At 42.4% G+C, this 19,254-nt stretch overlaps 1 protein-coding gene across 2 annotated transcripts in view; it reads right to left on the bottom strand.

The window, feature by feature from the left end:
- Nucleotides 1-10,676, bottom strand: part of CLASP1 (cytoplasmic linker associated protein 1) — a 279,036-nt gene extending 268,360 nt beyond the window's left edge. For both annotated transcript variants that reach the window (XM_036253618.1, XM_036253629.1), the window contains exon 1: nucleotides 10,571-10,676. The gene's annotated coding sequence lies outside the window, so the exon portion shown is untranslated. The remainder of the gene's footprint in view (nucleotides 1-10,570) is intronic.
- Between the last annotated feature and the right edge of the window lie 8,578 nt (nucleotides 10,677-19,254).

Below are 19,254 nucleotides of genomic sequence, written 5' to 3'. Positions count from 1 at the left end.
AAAGTGGAAGCTACCTAATATCCATCAACAGATGAATGGATTAACAGAATTTAGTATATCAATATGATGAATATTACTCAGCAATTAAAAAGGAACGACATTCTGATACATGCAACAATATGAATGAACCTTGAAAACATTACACTAAGTGAGATAAACCAGTGGCAAACGAATAAATATTACATTATTCCATTAATAAGAAATATCCAGAATAGGCGAATTCAGAGACAGAATGCAGATAGACATTATCAATGGCTGAGGGAGAGAAAGGAATGGGGATTTACTGCTAAATAGCAATGTTTCTGTTTGGAGTGATGGAAAAGAATTAGAAGCAGACTCTGGTGATGGGTGCACAACAGTGTGAATGTACTTAATACCACTGAACTGTGTACTTAAACTGCATATTTTGTTATATTTTACAATAAAACATTAAAAAGAAAAATGTTTTGCCCTGCTGGTGTTGTTCAATGGTTAGAACGTTGGTCCACACACTGAGGAGTCTCGGGTTCGATTCCCGGTCAAGGGCAAGTACCTGGGTTGCAGACTGGATCCCTGGCCCGGGGGGGTACGTGTGTGAGAGGCAACCAGCTGATGTGTCTCTCACACATCAATGTTTCTCCCCGCCACTTCCATTCTCTCTAAAAAAAAGTTTATATCCAGTCTTTAATGATTTAGATTGCCCAAGGGTAGATTTCAAATCAGGGACTTAAATCTAAAAAGGTCTGTAGATCATCTCACCTAACCCTCATGGAACCCTAGTGAGAAACATGCATCTTAACATTCTTCCTGACTAATAAGGAGGTATCTCCAGTAGCTGCTGGATGCTGGAAGCAGACTTTCTCCCAAGGCAGCTTACTGACCTTTCATGAAGGAGGAATAACCTGTGCTGGAAGAAAAGAGATAAATGAAAAGGAAGCCGACCCTGGCCGGTTTGGTTCAGCGGTTAGAGCGTCGACCTGCGGTCCTGAGAGACCCGGGTTCAGTTCCCGCTAAGGGCGCGTACCTCGGTTGCAGTTTGTTCCCAACCCTGGCTGCTCGTGAGGGTGGCAGCCACTCAATGTGTTCCTTTCACATCGATGTTTCTCTCTCTCTCTCTTCCTCTCTCTCCCTCCCACTCTACCTGAACAAAAAAATGGGAAAATGTCCTCGGGTGAGGATAAAAAAAAAAAAAGAAAAATGGATAAAAACAATGACCATCAATCACTGCTAATACGAAAATAAAGACATCAGAACTTTAAAAAAAAAAAAAAAAAAAAAAGAAAGAAAAGGAAGCCGAAGAATCTGAGAGCCAAATTCTGCTACTTTGCAGCTTTGTGACCATGACCAAATTATTCAACTTCTCTTAGCCTCAGCGTCCCCTCATTACAAAATAAAATAGCATCTGCTTTTAAATGTTGCTAGAAGAATTGACAAAAGTATACCTATAGCACCCAGGCTATGTCTGGCAAATGCTGGGTGGTCAGTCTATGATGGCTATTCCTACTGTAACAATAGGTCTACGTGCCACCCTAACACTAAACAGAGCAGGACTTACCAGAACTTCAATAAAACAGCCACCAGCATCAGAGACTTCAGAGAAGGAGCTGTTTTTATGCAGTTCAACTGCTCCTGGAAAGACTGGCTTATTGTTCCTAGAATGAACTCAGCCACTCTACATCAGGAAGGGCACTGCTAGGCAATTATCCTCTCTATACAACAGGCCTCTGTTAGGACGTCTGAGCAATCCTTTCCAAGAGTCTGCCTCTACTCACAAGAAAGACACACACTGAAGAAACTGAGCAGAACATTAGCTAGAAGGTAGACCTTGAGGCAGCACTCAAACTCTGATGGCCTAAGAATCACCAGGGAAACTTGTTTAAAAAGCAGATGCCTGGCCTCCACCACCAGACATTCTGATTACTAAATACTTAGTTCAGGTAGGGCCCTTGCGCATAACTGTTTAAAGAAACACTTGAAGGTAGTCCACAAAAATATTAGGTTACATTCTGATGCTGACAAATAGACCAGTCTGCCACCCAAAGTAAAGGATTCATTTTCCTTCATACCAATCTAATTGTTTAACATGTTTTGTATTCATTCTAGAGAGAGAGGAAGGGAGAGGGAGATAGAAACATCGATGAGAGAGAAACATCGATCAGCTGCCTCCTGCACCTACTGGGAATCGGAGCTGAAACCTAGGCATGTGCTCAGACCAAAAACTGAACCAGTGACCTCTTGGTGCATGGGCCACACTCAATCCTCCGAGCCACACTGGCCGGGCTCCATACCTCTCTCTAGAAATGCACTATTACTGGCAACACAAGACAGAAGCGGAAACCAAGGAAGAGAGATCAACTGCACACACTATCCAATAAAAATTGCATCTAGTTGGTTTATATGAAAGTCTGTCATTATTGCTTATTCTTTTTAAAAACAAAAATAATGTACATTCTACGCCCTCTCCACAAAAGAAACAAACCATATTCAAGATAGTCACTGTTGTAGTATATGTAATATAAAAAATAAGTAGACATAAATTATACACAGAAGACGGTAAAAATTCTGTGAAACTGCTATGTCCTTAGATTGTTAGAAAAATTATTAATTGTTATAGCTTTTTGGTCAGTCAATCATTAAAAATCACCCAATAATCTCACTTCGGGTTTATCCTGAAAAAAATAACACACACACACAAAACTATATTCAAAAAGACAGTCACGATTGTAGTATATGTAATATAAAAATAACATACCTGCATGTCAAAGATCCCAGTTTACCAAAATATGCCTTATCAACAAAAATATGAGAAAGCTATTAAACACTAAAATGATGCATACTCTGTCATTACACGGAAACTATTCATAAAGCATGGCAAAACCTAAAATTACTTTCCACAAAGTATGGACATGTGGACAGCCTCAAAGGGTGATACATTAAGAAATAACAGCTTGTGTTAGAATGGTTCCATGTAGGTTTTCCTCCTCTGGTCTCTGACCTTTCTGTATTATAGTTATATTATTGTAATAAGACTATAAATAAATTTTACTCATTCTGCTTGGCAAGTTAATTGAACAACAGTTACAGAAGCAGGTGAAAAGTAGATTCATTGACCTCAGCTATCCTGAACAAAGATTAACTAACTGAAATGCACCATGCTAACAGATGGTCACAAGGCCAGTGCAATTTTTTTTCCTCACAAAAAGATAAATCTTAACAGATATACGTAACTACTAAACCTTGAATTTATATTTTTTTAAAAGCAAGTATAAACACACTAAAAGACAGGAGGAGATCTGGTTTGGCATCTACACATGGCAAAAAGATCAGACTTCATGAACCACAACTTCAATATAAGCCAACACAATTTTGTAGCTAAGAGACAGTATACATGAAAAGAACATTAAGCTGAGAAATGGAAGGCCCAGTTCTCATCTAGCTCTATCACATACTGGGATTTAACTTGCAGGTCTTGGTTTCTCATCTGTAAATTGACAGAATGGTGGTATCTCACCTACCTACCACACAGGACTTAGGAGGGGACAAATAAGATTATGAATATAAAAGTGCTTTGAGCCCTGGCCAGTTTGCTCAGTGGTTAGAGCATCGGCCCGCGGACTGGAGAAACCCAGGTTTGGTTCGGTTCCCGCTAAGGGCACGTTACCTCCGTTGCAGTTTGTCCCCTGCCCAGGTTGGGGTTGTGTGGGTGGCAACTAGTCCATGTGTCTCTCTCACAATCATGTTTCTCTCTCTCTCTTCCTCCCTTTCTCCCTCCCACTCTAACTAAAGATAAATGCAAAAATGTCCTCGGGTAAAGACAAAAAAAAAAGTGCTTTGAGCCCGGCCAGTGTGGCTTAGTGGTTGAGCGTCCACCCATGCACCAAGAGGTCCCCGGTTCAATTCCTGGTCAGGGAACATGCCCAGGTTTTGGCCTAATCCCCAGTGAGGGGCATGCAGGAGGCGGCCAATCAATGTTCTCTCTCATCGATGTTTCTATCTCTCTCTCCCTCTCCCTTCCTCTCTAACATCAATAAAGAAAAAAATTAATTTTTTTTTTTTAATGTGCTTTGAAAAAACTATTTTTTTTTTGCCCTGGCCAGTGTTGCACAGTGGTTAGAGCCTCAGCCTGAGCACCAAAGGGTCAGGGGTTGGATTCCTGGTCAAAGGCAGGTTTAATCCCCTGCTCTGGTCCAGGCACGTGTGGAAGGCAACCAATCGATGTGTCTTTCTCACAGTAATGTCTCTCTCTCTCCCCCCTCTGAAAATCAATGGGAAAAAAATCTTTGGGTGAGGATTAACAAAAAACAAAAAAAATTGTTTTTCCCTTAAATCTGGCTATTATGATGAAAATATTCATATATATATATGTAGTTACAAAAAAGGGTAACAGTGTTTAGAAGGATATGTTCCAAACTGATCATAAGTGGATAATGCTTGGGATCTAAGGCCATGCATTTCACTTTATCTGTGCTGTTTGAATCTTTTAGGAAAATCCATTCACCTATTACTTGGTAAGTTTTTAACTTTGTAAAAGTCAATGCAATCACTGACAATATTAATATAGAGTGTAGGGTTCTCAAACTTTGGAGATTTTAAGAATCACCTGGAGATTGTTGACCGTGGCTGCCCAACTTTTCCATTCAGACTTAACTGACCAAATCTCTAGGTAGACAGGAATAAATGAATATGGCCTACACATATATATATATGTATGTGTGTGTATATATATGTATATACATACACACATATATGTGTGTGTATATATATATGTGTGTGTGTATATAACATATGTATTATATATATGTACATATGTAAGCCTTATTCATTTATTCCTGTGTGTGTGTGTGAGTATGTTTTGGTTTTTTTAAATCCTCATCCTAGGATATTTTTCCATTTACCTTCAGACAGAGTGAGAGGAAGGAAGAGGGAGGGAAGGAGGGAGAGAGAAACAGATGTGAGAGAGAGAAACATCGACTGGCTGCCTCCCACAATGGTCTGGGTCAGGGACCAAACTGCAACTGAGGTATGTGGCCTTGACTGGAATCGAACCCACAACTCTTTGGTCCTCAGGTCAATGCTCTAACTGCTGAGCCAAACTGGCCAGGGCGCCATTTTATTTTAACAAGCTCCCCAAGTGATTCTGGTAACTTGCTACCAGTACTACATTGTTATAAATATTAACTGTACATGTTATGTATTAATCCATTTATTTGCAACACTTCACATATATTATCTCATTAAATCCTTACAACAACCCTATAAGTAGGTACTACTATTAACACCATCCTCCTTTCACTCTCATTTTTTAGATGAAAATACTAAAATACAAAGAGATGATTTAACTAGCCCATAGCACAATTGTCACAGAGCTAGTAAGTGGCAGAGCTGGAATGCACAATGAAGTTTTAAAGTCTTTGATACAGTTTCCTAACCTAAGACAATAGTGTATATGCTGATCAAGTCACATCAAATTGTTTTATTTCAAACACTGCATTTAAAGGACACTAACAAAATCATGCCCAGCTGGTGTGGCTCAGTGGTTGAGGATGGACCCATGCACCAAGAGGTTGCCAGTTCAATTCCTGGTCAGGGCACATGCCCAGGTTGTGGGCCCAATCCCCAGTGGGGGACATGCAGGAGGTGGCCAATTGATGTTCTCTCTCATCAATGTTTCTATTTATCTCTCCCTCTCCCTTCCTCTCTCTCTAAAATCAATTTTAAAAAAATGTTTTTAATAAAAAATAAAAGTCACTAACAAAATCAGAATTGCCTAAAGCATGCTGAAATCATATTAAACAGGAAGGATTTACACACTTCCAGCATAACTGATATCAACTCATTAACATTTTGTCTGTCTGTCCTAGACTGTGAGCCCATGAAGTATGAGGACCATGTATGTCTTCACCTGTTCCCTCATGGGACCTGGTACCTAACTAAAAAGAAAAGTTTAATAAATGAATTAATCAATAAATCTAGAAACGAGGTTATTATGTGGAGAAGAAACAGACTTCATACATGTTCCTTCAGGGGATATAACTAAAATCAACAGGTAAAAGGGGAGGGGGAGACTTAGTACAGTCTAAAATACCTTTCTAGCAACCAAAACCTGTCCAGTAACAATGAAGTATAGCTGCAGTTTGAAGCTGATGATCAGACTATAGTAGGCAGAAGGTAGGATACTGGACTATGGGGCCTCTAAGAACTTTTCCAAGGCTCAAATCCTATTATTTTAAGTTATGATACACTGACTTATTCTTTCATGCACAGTGACTAGTTACACAAGTCCCAGGAATAAGCAACAGAGCACACCACAAAGTGTTCTACAAACTCCCAGCGCCCTCAAGGATCTAGACAAGAATAAATACACAGGAGTGACCTTCCAAAGAGGAAGGTAACGAATACATACAATAGGGAACAGCAAGGAATGAGGAGACTTCCAGGCAAGAGGCAGGAAGAAAATAAAAATGTAGAAGAAGAAATGCCCCCATCTGAGCTAGGTCTTCAGGAATCCATGGGGAGACATAGACTGGGACTGTCGTAAAATCTGGGGAGAAAAAGCTTTCGGTATGGCAATAATGCATGGTCTGGGCATAAAGGAGTATTTCGCCTGGGGTGGTGGAACAATCAGTAAATTCTGGTGCTAAAATAATAAGGCCTTTAGAGATCATTTAGTCACACACATAAATTTTATGGATGTTACCCTGATTGCACTGGGTAAAAAAGGTTAGATTAATTTCTTAAATTACATTTTATAAACCAAAAACTATTTCATCGATGATTTTTTTCTTTTTTTTTTTTTAATCCTCACCCAAGGACATTTTTCCATTTTTTGATAGAGTGGGAGGGAGAGAGAGAGAGAAACATCGACATGAAAGGGACACATCGAGTGGCTGCCACCCGCACAACCTAACCAGGGCTGGGGAAAAACTGCAACCAAGGTACATGCCCTTATCAGGAACCGAACCCGGGTCTCTCCAGACCACAGGCCAACACTCTAACCACTGAGCCAAACCGGCCAGGGCAATGATTTCTTCTTTACTTATTTTTTTTTTTAAAGACTAATAGATCCTTCTCTTATTTTCTAGAATATCTTTTAGATGATTATTTTTAAACATTTGCTATTTTTCACTACTGTCTACTCTTACTACTATTTAATATGACAACCAGACTTGCAGTTATTAAAATAAGCTGACAGTTTTAATAACTCAGCTCTAAGCCTAATATTTATAATCCCATCAATTGTTTTAATATTTACTACTAGTACTACAAAATAAAAAGTATTATATAGCCCTGGCCCGTTTGGCTCAGAGGTTAGAGCGTCGGCCCACGGACCAGAGAGTCCTGGGTTTGGTTCCCACTAAGGGCACGTACCTAGGTTGCATTTTGTCTCCGGCCCCGGATGGGGTTGTGTGGGTAGCAACCAGTCTATGTGTCTCTCTCACATCGATGTTTCTCTCTCTCCCTCCCTCCCTTTCTCCCTCCCACTCTATCTGAAGATACATGCAAAGAAATGTCCTCGGGTGAGGATAAAAAAAAAAAAAAGTATTATACAATAGCCTGGCTGGTGCGGCTCAGTGGTTGAGCATCAATCCATGCACCAAGAGGTTGCCGGTTTGATTCCCAGTCAGGACACATGCCCAGGCTGTGGGCCTGATTCCTGGTGGGGGGCATGCAAGAGGTGGCCAATCTTTCACGGATGTTTCTATCTCTCTCCCTCTCTCTTCCTCTCTCTAAATTCAATAAAGAAAAAAAAAGTATCATATAATAATCCAAAAGCTATGACTTTAAGTAGAAGACTGTTAAGACTACATGGAATCTCTGTCCTGGCCGGTTTGGCTCAGCGGTTAGGGCGTCGGCCTGCGGTACAGAGAGACCCGGGTTCGGTTCCCGCTAAGGGCACGTACCTCGGTTGCAGTTTGTCCCCGGCCCTGGTTGGTCGTGCGGGTGGCAACCACTCGATGTGTCCCTTCACATCGATGTTTCCCTCTCTCTCTCTTCCTCTCTCTCTCCCTCCCGCTCTGTCTGAACAAAAAAAAAAAAAGACGACATGGAGTCTCAAAAAACAAAATTTAAGTCTCAGATACAATAAACTATCTCACCTAACTTATAAATCATGAGACTGAGTCACTTAAGAAAATAGAATTAGCCTGGCTGGTGTGGCTCAGTGGTTGAACATCGACCCATGCACCAAGAGGTTTAATTCCCAATCAGGGCACATGCCCAGGTTGTGGGCTAACTCTCCAGTGATGGGCATGCAGGAGGCAGCCAATCGATGTTCTCTCTGATCGATGTTTCCATCTCTCTCTCCTCTCTCTAAAATCAATAAAGAAAAAACATTAAAAAGAAAATAGAATTAACAGAAGACTAAAGCAAGTATCTAAAACCAAAACCAGTGAACAAAACAGAACACATTTGAACAATAAACTAATGTTCTTCCAGCCAATCACTTCTCAACATCCCTGTCAAACTATTTTAAGGGTCTGAAATCTTGCTCTATAAAAAGCATGTTCCCATCATCTGAACTACACTGAAGAGATCCTATCACAGTTGTTACTTGAAGCACAACACACCAAGTTTCAGATTTTTGCTTCCTATTAGTACAAAAAATGCTCACCTCTTTTACATAAAGTTGAGTTCTGTGGCCAAAATCCTGACACACTAGGAGATCTGGGTTTTCAGTTCTAACACTAAAATGTAAGCTTAGTAAAGGCCTTTTCTTTATTTGCCACTTAAGATTATAACAAGCAGATACAGTATTTGATACTTCCGTCACCAACAATTTCTTCAAAGGATTTCTTAGTTGAGAGAATATAAAGCTATGGCTGAAAACTCAATAAAAATTACAACTTTAAGAATCTAAAACAGTGCTACACGTTAGCTGATAAACTATGAATTACAGAAATGGAGATTTCAATAACAATTGCTAAAAAAAAAAAAGTTCAATTACACAAGTTTACAAAGATGAATAAGCAAACAGCTCACCAAAATTTAAACCTCTCTTAGCAAATGGAGAAGATAAATAATATTGAATAGCCCTGGCAGGTTTGGCTCAGCGATTAGAGCGTCAGCCTGCAGTCCAGAGAAACCCAGGTTCGGTTCCCGCTAAGGGCATGTACCTCGGTTGCAGTTTGTCCCCGGCCCTGGTTGGTCGTGCGGGTGGCAACCATTCGATGTCTCCCTTTCACATCGATGTTTCTCTCTCTCTCTCTTCCTCTCTCTCCTTCCCACTCTATCTGAACAGAAAACGAAAAAATGTTCTCGGGTGAGGATAAAAATAATAATAATATTGAATAACTGGGACACGGTGGGGTTATTTTTGTTATTTATATGGTCTGTATGCATCAATGTTACTATTCTCCCACTCCCTAGATGAGCAAAAGGAGCCCACTGTCCAGGATTCCTCACACCTAGTGCTCAGTATATACCACAAATAATAATAGTAGTAACAGTAATAGAAACAACTTTTAAAGCCAGAATTTATAACAGACTGTGGCATCCGCATACGTGCAAGGCACATGGTAGCATGCAACTATTTCTCTCTTCTGAGCTTCTGCATCACAGCCTCCCAAAGGACTAGATAATCTGAAGCTCGCACTGCCACATCTACAAATTAAAGTATCGTGTTTAAAGAGCTCACAGGTTCCGCGAATGGTCAGTATTTAATGAACGAACCCCAAAACAGAGAAACTCACCCAGATGCAACAAAACATGCTTTTCAGGCTCCACATATATTTTTTTTAATTTTAGAAACAAACATAATTATTTCAAAAGCATTATGTAATAAGTTAGACTCTGGAAAACCCCATACTCTACCGAGCGACTCGGAAAATGGAAAGCAAAATTCGATTAGCTCCATTGTACCCAACCAGAATAAGGTGCAAGATCACACTCATCTTCGTCAGAGCGTCTCTGCCAATACCAAAGAACAACAAAGGCAAGTTGAGGAGGCTGCACAAGGCTTAACTCAGCACTTGTCCACTTTCCCGGCTTCTGAAAGGAGCTATCTGCGGGCCCCGGGGACCAAGGGGACCCTCCGCATCCCGCCCGGCCCGCGGCTCCGCGCCGCGCCGCGCCGCGCGTCAGCTTTTGTCTGGCGGGGCTGGAGCTCCGGCCGCCCGCCTCCCGGCACCCCTTCCCTCTGGATCTTTCTCCACACCCATCACTCGCCGACGAGCTGTTGTGGGTTTCTCTCCCTTGCCCCCACCCTCGCAATTCCGGGCTCTTTTCAAATGCGACTCGGGGTTCGCCGGCTTCTCCCACCCGGCGGGCTGACTCTGGTCAGGGGTGGGGTCTGGGAGAGGAAAAGAGAAAGGGGCACACAAAGCAAGGCTGACCTCACAGCCGCCGCCCCCCACCCCCAACCTCTGCAAAGCAGCCTGGGACCAGCGACCTTCTTGTAGGAAAAACAACCCTCCCATCCCGCTCTTCGCCGGGCTCCCACCTAGGGCCGCCCCCTCCCCCAAAAGTGCACCCAAGAACCGATGACAAAGCTGGACGTCGCCCCCACCCAGTCCGGGCGCCCTCCACGCGGGGGAGGGGGCAGGGGCCTGGGAGGGCCGGGGTCCAAATCTCCTCGCCCTAACCGGACACTTACAGCAGTATTATTCGCTATAGTTGCCGCCGCCTTACCAGATCGCCGCCGCCTTCTCCTCCACCCTAATGAGGTTAAGTGCTTGGTGCGGGGATTAAAAAAAAAAAAAAAAAAAAAAAGCCGAGAGCGCCTGCGCAGTGCGCTCGCCCAGTTCCCCTTACCGCCACCGACCCAGCTGGACCATAGAGTGTGTAAACCGTAGACCAGAGAGGCGGCTGCTTCTCTATCGTAACACCCTGCGCAGCCGCCGGCTTTCCGGCTGCGAGTTCCGGCAGCTTTCGCCTCCTCGGAGGACGTCACTTGACCCTGATGGGCACCCGTAGGGTAAAAGTTCTTTAGGGGAATCGTGGCCACAGAGCTGCTGAGCCCCTTGGGAACTTGCGGCAAAACTCAGGCTAGACAAGGGGGTCGTCTCTAAGGGGCAAGGCTATAGGGCATCAGAAAGCTGGCAGTGTGGTGAGGAGAGTTCAGGAGAAAGCAGTCTGAAAGCCGTCTGGCTGGAACTTTCTCCAGTCGGGGGGTCTAATACCTGAAGGAAACGGCCTTTTCACTTCTGGGTTACGCGCGCTCGGCCCGGAGCGGGCGACTGGGATGACGGAAATTGTGCCCTACGACTCTCCGTACCCGGCGTCCTTTTTCCCTTCCCTCCCAGAGTAGGCGCGGACACTTGAGCCGGAAGCACAACTTTTTAACGGTTCTTTGACCTCTTTGTAGCGGGGCCTGCGGAGTGGAGCCCTCGCAGACCTTTGGGACGTGCTTTTCTTACTGGAGCGTCTCCCCGACGCTGTCTCTGCCCTGCCTCTCGCATTCCCCTCTAATGATACCATGTGGGAAAGTGTTTCAGAGGCCCGACAGCGGTGCAAGTTGTACGGCTGCATTTAAGGATCCTAAAGACCCTGCGCTCGCCGGCAATTTGACATTGTAAGCTGTGTGCGATTACGCACTGCCTCGTGGAAATCACTCTTAGAGTGTGAGTTGACGCCCTCCATCTCGGGGTCCAGTGCATTGTGTCCACTGGAAGCTCTTTGCCACGCTCCGTGTTGGCGGTATTGTGGGTGTGTTGGGAGAGGGGTGCGGGAGAACTGTAAGATAATGCCCCCATACTCGGGTGTAAATGTTATGGTTGGAGAGACTAAGCTAAAACAATAAAGCCATGTGTAGGCCCCTCTGTGAGGTGCAGAAAAGAGAGAGGACATGGGGAATTTGGTTCCTGGAATCTAGAAAAGGTTATGTTATAATGTGTCAGCAAGATAACCAGAGAGGCACAGCCAAGTTGTAAAGGAGCGCTTTATTCTCGTTGGCGGGCTGTGGGGGAGCATAGTCTGCCCTCAGATCAGCAGCCAGGCTTCTTTTGGCTGGCTGGATTTTTAAAGACAGAAGCCCCATCCTCCTTTTGCCGCCGCCCCCCGCCCCGCCCCCCCCCAGGACCAGTACAATAGTGGGTGTGACAGTGATTACAGAAGTCAAAATTAGCATTATTTAGGGGCTCACCAGTACCTGCAAATGCCTGCAAATACCTATACCCCTCCTTTACTTCTATGGGTAATTAACCTATTATTGGAAAAATATGGAGGAAGGGCCATTGATGATAAAAAATGGAATTATGTAGTCGCCTTAACCAAGAGGCCTACATAAGGATGGAATCTGGTTGCCTTAGCCTCGGGGCCCAGGTCAGTTACATCTTTAGGGCAAAAGCACAAGCAGACTTTTGAAAATGAAGAAAGCATTCCAGAGAAGACGCACCACCGGGCAAAGGCTCAGGGAGTGGGTGTTATACGGGGAGTGAAATGAAGAGAACAAAGTGAAAGGCAAACTGCATATAAGACTAGTGGAAAGTAAGGTTTGATGAATGGGATGGAGAATTTTTTTTTTAAGTGTAAATAAGCAGCATAAAAGTCTTTACCATTTTTAAGTCTACAGTAGATTTAAGGACATTTACAATGTTAGGCAGCATCACCATAAACTCTTCCTCTTACAAAACTGGAATTCCTCACCTATTCCCCTTCCCCCCAGCTCCTACCAACCACCCTTCCACTTTCTGTATAAATTTGACTACTCAAGTGCCTCATGTAAATGGAATCCTACATATTTTGTGTGTGTGATTGGCTTATTTCATTTAACCTTATGTCTTTAATGTTCGTTCATCTTGTGGCTTGTATCAGAATTTCCTTACGTTTTAAGTCTGAATGATATTCCATTGTGTGGGGGGGGGTATACACCACAATGGACACTTGGGTTGCTTACACCTTTTGACTATTGTGAATAATGCTATTATGAACATGGCAGTGCATTTCTCTTTGCTCTTAATAGGATGAAGAAGATTTTGAAACCAAGTGGAGAAATCTGTACTGTTTCAGGTCCCCCACTTGGGATAGTAACATAGTGAAAGAACTGTTTAGAAAGTGACACTGACAGTGGAAGTTTATTACATACTCCATTTATATAAAGCATTTATGGAGGCTTTATGATATGCCAGGCATTGACTACCACTTAAATAAATAACAGTATGTCATTGAATCCATCAAGATAAACATGAGCCAATTGTTATTTAACACATCTTATAGGTGTGAAAATTAAGGTTTGGGGTTACAGATGGGCTGAGAGGAGGCTCACCAACTATGTACAAACAGGTAATTATGAAACAAAACTCCCATGGGAGCCCAGCACTGATGGCCACTGACTATTCACTGGTTTGGACAGGAATATTGAAATAAAGTATTTCACATGCCAAGAGTGAATGTTCTCAGGAGAAAAATAGGCTGACATCAAAAGCTTTGGAGCTTAACACAGCAAAACTAAATCTTCTTATGTCCCTAAAAGAACACTGGAATTTGTCTGGCTGGTGTAGCTCCGTGGTTGAGCATTGACCCATGCTCCAAGAGGTCACCGATTTGATTCCCGTTCTGGACACATGCCCAGGTTGTGGGCCAGATCCCCAGTGGGGAGCATGCAGGAGGTAGCCAGTTGATGTTCTCTCTCATCAGTGTTCCTCTCCCTCTCTCTCTCTCTCTCTCTCTCTCTCTCTCTCACACACACACAAATCAATAAAGGGGGGAAAAAAAAAACACTGGAATTTGACTCCAAATATGTTTATTGCCTTAAAATAGTGTGGTGAAGCCCTGGGGTGGGATGGGAACTGGGTGAAGCGGGGCAATGGGGGGAAAAATGCAGGACATCTCTAATTCTCTCAACAATAAAGACCTTTTTTAAATAATAAAAAATGTAAAATTGCCCTGGCCACTTTGGCTCAGCAGTCAGAGTGTCGGCCCACAGACCAATGGGTCGTGGGTTCAATTCTGGTGAAGGGCATGTACCTTGGTTTTGGTTCATCCCTGACCCTGGTCAGGTTGTGCAGGAGGCAACCAGTCAATGTGGCTCTATCACATCGATGTTTCTGTCTCTCTCTCCCCCTCCCTCTCACTCTAATGATAAAAGGAAAAATATCCTCAAGTGAGGAGTACAATTTTTTTTAATAAAATACCAGGTACATATATCTTTGTAGGTAATGTAAAAATAAGACACACCACTTTCTACTTAATACTTCATCTTTCATTTTACATCATCAAATATCCTGTGAGATCATTTAAAGTGAAATCATTTAAAGCAATAATTTCCTTTTGACACATGAGGATATTGAGGGCCAGAAATGGAAAAATGGTTTACCCAGTGTCATATGGTACCAAGACTGCCACAGATATCTGAACCTCTTGAAGTCCCACTCTGTGCCTTGGGCTCCCTTACAAAGATACCATGGTCTGAGTGAGTGGACAATGTTTTATTCAGTCTCATCTTCCTCAGGAATACATGCCCAAACTCCCACAGCATTCAGACACTCAAAAGGATTGTGTTCCATCTGTGTGCCCAACATTTAGCAAAGCAGGAAAAAAATCCCTGTTCTCAGAGGAGATAGAAAACGTATAAATATATATTATGTCAAGTAGAATAAGTATTATGGGGAAAATGTAGCAGACAGTGGGGAGTGCTAAGGAAAGAGTTCTGTTTAATTACACAAGGGGAAAAGCAAACAGCAAAGATCTGAAGGAAGCAAGTGAACAAGAAATGTTCTTTAGCCCAGCCCATGTGGCTCAGTGGTTGAGCGTTGACCCATGCAACCAAAAGGTTGCTGGTTCGGTTTCAGGTCAGGGCACATGCCCAGATTGTGGACCAAATCCCCAGTGTGGACCAAATCCCCAGTGTGGGGCATGCAGGAGGCAGCCAATCGATGTTCTCTCTCATCAATGTTTCTATCTCTCCCTCTCCATTCCTCTCTCTAAAAATCAATAAAAAAGAACATTTTTTTTAAAGAAATGTTCTTTAGGCCCTGGCCAGTTTGGCTCAGCGGTTAGAGTATTGGCCCCAGTCGAGGGCACTTACCTGGGTTGCAGGTTTGATTTCCTGCCCCTGTGGTGGTGCGTGTGTGGGAGGCAACCAATCAATGTGTCTCTCTCATATAGATGTTTCTCTCCCTTCCACTCTATCTAAAAGTCAATGGAAAAATATCCTAGGATGAGGATTAAAAAAAGTTAAAAAATAAAAAGACAGCCCTGGCTGGTTTGGCTCAGCAGTTAGAGCATTGGCCTGCAGTGTGGAGAGACCCGGGTTCAGTTCCCGCTAAGGGCACGTACCTCGGCTGCAGTTTGTCCCCGGCCCTGGTTGGGTCATGCGGGTGGCAGCCACTTGATGTGTCTCTTTCACATCAATGTTTCTCTGTCTCTCTCTCTCCCTCCCTCCCACTCTCTCTGAACAAAAAACGAAAAAATGTCCTCGAGTGAGGTTAAAAAAAAAAAGACATGTTCTTTATCTGGGAGAAGAGGCATGCCAGGTAGAGAGAATGGAAAGTGCATAAATCATTCTGAGGCAGGAAGATATCTACTACATTCTAAGAACAGAAAAGAGTCCAGGGTGGCAGAAGCAGGGTATGGGAGGGGAGAAGTAGGAAATGAGGTCATAGGAAACGATGGGAAATTGTGTAGGGTCTTAGGACATGGTGAGGACTTAGTGAGAGGGGAAGCCATTCAAAGGTTTTGAGCAGGGAAGATTTGACTTCTCTTTTTAAAGAATCACTGTAGCTTCTGTTTTGAGAATTGATTGTAGGGAAACAAGAGAGAGGCAACTTAGGAGGCTGATGCAGTTCTCCAAGTGAGAGAATGGGAGGTGGGCTGGGCCAAGTGCAAGCAAGCATTGGAGGGGTGAGGTATCAGTATATCCAGATAAGATGGTACACAGGGTTTGATTGGTTAATTAATTGATGTAGGGTGTGAGAAAAAGACGGATGCCAAGAATTTGACCTGAGCCACTTGAAGAATGGAGTTGCCATTTACTGAAATAGGAAAGAGTGGGGAAAGTTTAATTTTGCAGATGTTTGAAATGCCTATTAAATTAACACATGGAAATATCAAAAAGGCAAATAGATAAATCGAGTTCAGAATAAAGTCCCAGGCTAGATATGTACATTTGGGAGACATCAGCATGTGGACAGTATTTAAAACCATGAGATCATCTAGAAATTCAGTATAGACAGAAACTTTAAAAAGTTATCTAAGGATCCCTGGAGCAATCAAGCATTTTAGAGATTGAGATGTAATGAAACCAGAGAGGCAGAAAACAGCCACTGAAATAGGAAACCGGGAAAGGAAATCAGAAGAGCAACCAAGTTAGTTGCCAAAGGGCTACAATGGACTGTTGGCTATAACTTCGAAGTAGCGAGGATTAAAGCCTTACGGGAATGGGTTCAAAAAAGAGGATAACAAAATTGGAGACAGGGAGGATAGGTCATTTGAAGGAGGACTTTTGTTTTAAGAGTAGGGGGGCATTAAAGTGGGATGATACTTCAATGTCAAGAGAGTAATTTTTTAGTTATTTCAACCATAAAATAGTATTTCTAAGTTAAAATTATTTTTTATAAATATAACAGTACCACTAACTCACCTAAAAAATTAACAACAATCCTAAAGAACTAACATTCATCTATCATATCCTGTCAGATTTCCCTGTCTCATACTTATTTTTGCTACCAGATTTATTGAGATATAATTCATACCATATACTTTTCCTATATAAAGTATACAGTTCAACAGTCTTTAGTACATTCAAAGCGTTGTACAATTATCACCACGATCTATTTTAGAACACTTTTATCACCCTTAAAGAAATTTTATACTCACTAATAGTCACTATCCATTTTCCCCAACCCACCAGCCCTAGGCAACCACTAAACTACTTTTTTGTGTCTGTGGAGTTGCCTATTCTGAACATTTCATATAAATGGAATTATACAGTGTATGACTGGCTTCTTTCACTTGAATGTTTCCAAGATTCATCTATAGCCCTGGCATTTTGGCTCAGCGGTTGAAGCGTCGGCCTGCGGACTAGAGAGTCCCAGGTTTGGTTCCTGCTAGGGGCACGTACTAAAAAAAAAGATTCATCTATATTGTAACATGTTACAATACTTTATTTCTTTTTATTGTCAAAATTCCATTAGGGTAAATGTATATACATCACATTTTGTTTATACATTTATTAGTTGATAGGCATTGGGTTGTTGCAAATCACTTTTTATCTATTGTGAATAATGTTGCTATGAACATTCTATTACAAGATTTTTTTTTTTTAAGGTCTAAAAACTATAGACATGACATATAGACACTGGTACCAGGCTCACACCTACCAGTACCCCACCAGGGGCGGGCAGAGCAAAGAGAGTTAGGGAGTGGGTCCTGCGGAAACACCAACCAGGCCTTGGTGTTGCTGCTGGGGTAAGGGTATGAGGTGTTGGCTACAGTGATTCCAGAAGTCCTAGGTCCAATCTATTACAAGATTTTGTGTGGACATAAGTTTTCAGTTTTCTTGGGCATATATATTTAGAAGCAGAATTTCTGGATTATATAATAACTATATGTTTAACCTTTTCAGGAATGGCCAGACTGTTTTCCCTAGTGAAGGTGTCATTTTACATTCCCAGCATCAGGGTACGAGAGTTCCAGTTTCTTCACATCCTAACAAGTGTTACTATCTCTCTTTTTTACACTTATCCTACTGGATGTATAGTGGTAGCATAGGTATAATAGATTGGGGGGGCAGCGATAATAATAGATTTGCATTTCCATGATGACAAATGATGTCAAGCACCTTTTTTTTATCCTCACTCCAGAATATTTTTCTACTGATTATTTTGATATAGAGAGGGAGGGAGGAAGAGAGAGAGAGATCAATGTTGTGAGAGAGATCAATGTGAGAAAGACACATCAATTGGTTGCCTCCTGCATGACCCCAATCGGGGCTAAGGATTGAACCCACAATGGAGGTACATGCCCTTGACCAGAAATTGAACCCATGACTCTTCAGTCTGAAGTCCAACTCTCTAACCGCTGAGCCAAACCAGCCAGGGCTTAAGCACATCTTTTCACGTGTTATTGAACATCTTATATATCTCATCAGATAAATGTCTATTCCAATCCTTTGCCCATTTTTAAATGTGTTGTCTTTTTTATTTTTGCATTCTAAAACTTCTTTATATATTCTGGATTTAAGTCCCTTATCAGATATATGATTTGTGAATATTAGCTCCTATTCAGTGGGTTATATTTTCACTTTCATTTTTTTTAAAACATTTTATTTTATTTATTTATTTTATTCCTCACCCGAGGATATTTTTCCATTTATTATCAGAGTGGGAGGAAGGGAGAGAGAGAGACAGAGAGAAACATCGATGTGATAGAGCCACATCAACCGGTTGCCTCCTGCATGACCCGACCAGGGCCAGTGACAAACTGCAACTGAAGTATGTGCCCTTGACCAAAATCGAACCCGCAACTCACTGGTCCATGGGTCGACACTCTAACTGCTGACCCAGCCAGGGCTATTTTCACCTTCTTGATAATGCCCTTAAAGTACAAAAGTTTTTAATTTAATATCTAGTTTATCTGTTTTTTTCCTTTTGTTGTACTTTTGTTATGTAAGAAGCCATTGTGTAATTCTATGTTTTTTTCTTAGGGTCTTACACTTTTGGCTCTTAAATTTTGGTTTTTGACCCATTTTGAGTTCATTTTTTGTTTTTTTTTGTTTGTTTGTTTGTTTGTTTTTTTTTATCCTCACCCGAGGACATTTTTTTTGTTCAGATAGAGAGGGAGGGAGAGAGAGGAAGAGAGAGAGAGAGAAACATCGACGTGAAGGGACACATCGAGTGGCCGCCACCCGCACGACCAACCAGGGCCGGGGACAAACTGCAACCGAGGCACGTGCCCTTAGCGGGAACTGAACCCGGGTCTCTCGGGACCGCAGGCCGACACTCTAACCGCTGAGCCAAACCGGCCAGGGCATTTTTTGTTTTTTTTAATCCTCCCCTGAGGATATTTTTCCATTGCTTTTTAGAGAGAGTGGGAGAGAGGGAAGGGGAGAGAGAGAGAAAAAAAAAAATCAATGCAAGAGAGACTCGTTGGTTGGTTGCCTCCCACACAACCCTGACCATGGCCAGGGATTGAAATTGCAACCCTTTGGTCCATGGGCTGACACTCTAACTTCTGAGCCAAACCGGCCAGGGCTTGAGTTCATTTTTATATATGGTACAAGGTAGGGGTCCAATGTCATTCTTTTTTTTTTTTTTTATCCTCACCTGAGGACATTCTTCCATTTTTTGTTCAAATAAAGTGGGAGGGAGAGAGAGGAAGAGAGAGAGAGAGAAACATCAA

This window comes from Molossus molossus, unplaced genomic scaffold (genome assembly GCF_014108415.1).
Source record: "Molossus molossus isolate mMolMol1 unplaced genomic scaffold, mMolMol1.p scaffold_m16_p_11, whole genome shotgun sequence".
Classification (NCBI taxonomy): domain Eukaryota; kingdom Metazoa; phylum Chordata; class Mammalia; order Chiroptera; family Molossidae; genus Molossus; species Molossus molossus.
The sequence above is the reverse complement of the archived record's forward strand: the minus strand, read 5'-3'. Positions and strand labels throughout refer to the sequence as shown.